General features: G+C 35.2%; 1 pseudogene; it reads right to left on the bottom strand.

The window, feature by feature from the left end:
- Positions 1–2,887: 2,887 nt before the first annotated feature.
- LOC105462782 lies at positions 2,888–3,129 on the bottom strand (annotated as a pseudogene).
- Positions 3,130–3,374: the final 245 nt, after the last annotated feature.

Genomic DNA, 3,374 nt, shown 5'->3' with positions numbered 1-3,374 from the left:
TTGAACTTCAGTGACTCTATTTGTGACGAATTGCACCCATCTTGAGGGCTCAGCCTTTATCCACGCGAGTGTAATGGTGGAGTCACTCCATAGATACGTTGATCCCGGCGTAATTGTTAATGCTTGTAATAGCTGACGATAGAATTGAGCGAGCAACAATGCTGTGCATAGTTCCAAGGATGGTAATGAGATATTTTTCAGTGGCGCTACTCTCGATTTCGCGCATAAGAGATTGACCGTCCTCGTTCGTCTGTAGTCTTGATGTAAATACAACCACCATATGCGACTTCTGATGCATCGCAGAAACCATGTACCTCTATATAGTTGTGTTCGTTTTTGAAGGCATGTCGTGGAATCGAAATCTCAGGAATGTGCTGTAATTGATCCTGGAACTTTAACCATTTTGAACGTAAATCGGTGGGAATGGATTCGTCCCAGCCAATCTTTAATCGCCAAAGGTCTTGAAGTAAAAGTTTGGACTGAATAGTTATTGGTTCGATTAAATCCAGCGGGTCAAATATTTGTGAGATCATCGACAATATGACTTGTTTTGTTATCTGTGACGAATGAATTTTTATGTTGACGCGATATTGGAATGCATCTGACTTCGTGTTCCACATGAGGCCCAACGTGTTTACCTCTTGATGGAAATTAACAATTTCATCTTTGTTGTTGATGAGAATTGAACTTTTATTCGAACGCCATTTGTGCAGTTCAAAATCTCCGTTGCGTAGAACATCCGTAAGAGTTTCCTTTAGGATTTTTAGTTGTTTTAGATTGCTCCCGCCGGTTATTAGATCATCAACGTAAAAGTATGATCTCCTATAGTCTCGTATAAGTTTCGTATGATCGTCGTGCTTGCTTCAGGAAACATTGCTTGATATTCTAATGCCAGCTGGTATAGACATCTTATCGCGAGAAACAGTGCGCTGGCAAAGCCATACGTAACCGTGTTTAAACGAAATGACTGAATCTTTCCGGAACTCGTACACCATAAGATCCACTGTAAATCTCGTTGATCGACGTGCAATAAAACTTGTCGATACATTTTGTTAACATTTTGTTAACATTTTGTTAACGTCACCCGTGATGACGTACGTATGTTGCCGAAAAGTAGCATATTATTGAATAACGTATTTTGTATAGTTGGTCCTACGAGCAGTATATCGTTAAGGGACTTGCCTGATACCGTCTTGCACGACGCGTCAAACACTACACACATAACTTTAGTAGTATTACTAGTTGATTTAATAACCGCGTGATGTGGTAGGTAGTTTGCATCTTCGGTTTCTTCCGCTTGAGTCATATGACCTTTCATATTCCTGCATGAAATTAGTGTATGCTTCTTTGAAATCAAGATTTCTTTCAAGTTTTCTTTCTACTGAACGTAGACGTTTTTCTGCAATCTCTCGGGATTCTCCAAGCGACGAAATTATATCCTTCAATAGGTAGCTGTACGATAAATCTCCTATCAGGATTGTGTTGATGTGTGGAGACAAAGCTGTCTTCGCATAATTGCTCCTCTTTAGTATGAGGGATTTTCCTTTTGTTTTAGATTTATTAGCATTTATATATTTTCTAATATTACTTTATTTGAAGATATAAAGTCGTTGTTGTCTTTTGCTAAGAACATTGGTTTTGGTAATGTTTCTATTGATTTTATTAGTATTTCTGTAAATTTGTTATACTTAATTAATATATATTATTAAAATAATAAAAATATTATATATAAATAATTAAGAAAAGTATAATTTATACCTTTTGATTTTTTGGTGGGTTGCATCTTTTTTTTATTTGTAGTAATTTTTCTTGACCATTCATTATCACTGCCCGCACATCATTTTATATTTTGTATACGTAGCAGATACGTAAAATTTGAAATATTGCTATATAGCAGATACGTAAAAATACGTATGAATCGTGTAGCAGATACATGTTTAATACCGATGAATGTTTGCGCTTAGATATGTAATTTACGTTACATATCAAATACATAACTGATACATATACGGTTAAGGAAAAAGTATTGAAACCCTGAAAAATCTCAAAAAATATAAGTTTTTCAGAAAAATATTTCAAATAAAAGTTGTGGGATTTAAAAAGGTCTATTCAATAGTCTCATCAGTTTGACCCTGGCTGGCGTCGTTAAGGTCAAGTCAAAGTCACCTTGAATTTTTAAATGGAACGCTATTTTTTATTGTATATTTTTATAGTCCTAAATACCTTTTCAAAGCAATATAATTTTATTCATTTTGGGTCAACCGTTTTAAAGTTGAGTATTTTACAGTAAGAAGTAATAGACACCCAAAGACAAGGTCGGAATATGATCCAGCCAACTAAGACAAGATCGGAGGATGATCTAGCCAACTAAGACAAAGTCGGAATATGATATCCAGCCAACTAAGATCGGAGGATGATCTACCTTTAAATGAGGATGATCTATCTTTAAATTTATAATAAAAATTTATAATAAATTTTTAAAATGTTTACCATTCACAGTTTGACAGTGTGCTAGCCGATTGTAAAATCCTGAAACAGCGTTCCTGATGTAATCCCTGGGAATGAGCGCAGCTTCATTAAGAATTCGACGACGTAAATCATGTATATTTTGTGGTTTTGTCGTATAAATTTTACTTTTCAGGTAGCCCCATATAAAATAATCACGAGGTGAGAGGTCTGGCGATCGAGCTGACCACTCAATTGGACTTCTCCCTATCTATTGTTCAACGAAGACTTTGTTTAAATAGTAACGGACATTTCTTCCATAATGTGATGCAGCACCATCCTGTTGGAACCAAGTTTTCTCAGTATTTTTATCAATAATGACCCTTATCGCAGGAACTATTTGGTTTGGTTTCTCAACATATCCTCGTATATTGCAGTGCGTTTATTGCGTATATTTTAAATTACCTTCAATAAAGAATGGACCTATCAAAGTATTTAAAATGCCTGCTCAAACGTTTACTTTCTGCTGATATTGAGTATGAAATTCCAGATTCCAAGAGGACTTGTATCCGACCAAAATCTACAATTAGGTCGATTGACATTACCGTTAAGTTGAAACGTTGCTTCTACTGAAAAAACAATGTTGTAAATAAAATCAGGTTCTGCATCTATTTTTTCCACCATTAATTCACAAAATTCTAGACGTCGATCAAAATCGTCTTCATTTAGCTCTTGCACTAGATGAATTTTTTATGGATAGAACTTATTCTGTTTTAATATTTTACACATCAACTTCTGATCTATTTGATGTTTTTGAGCTGTTCTACGAGTGGAAATATGTGGATTCTCCACAAAAGATTGCTACATCCAATGACTTTTCGGGATTTGTTGCTGTTGCTGGTCTTCCTGTTTTTGGACGATTTTTACCA

Source organism: Wasmannia auropunctata, unplaced genomic scaffold (genome assembly GCF_000956235.1).
Source record: "Wasmannia auropunctata unplaced genomic scaffold, wasmannia.A_1.0 LD336095.1, whole genome shotgun sequence".
NCBI lineage: Eukaryota > Metazoa > Arthropoda > Insecta > Hymenoptera > Formicidae > Wasmannia > Wasmannia auropunctata.
This window is presented reverse-complemented; position numbering and strand designations above follow the sequence as displayed.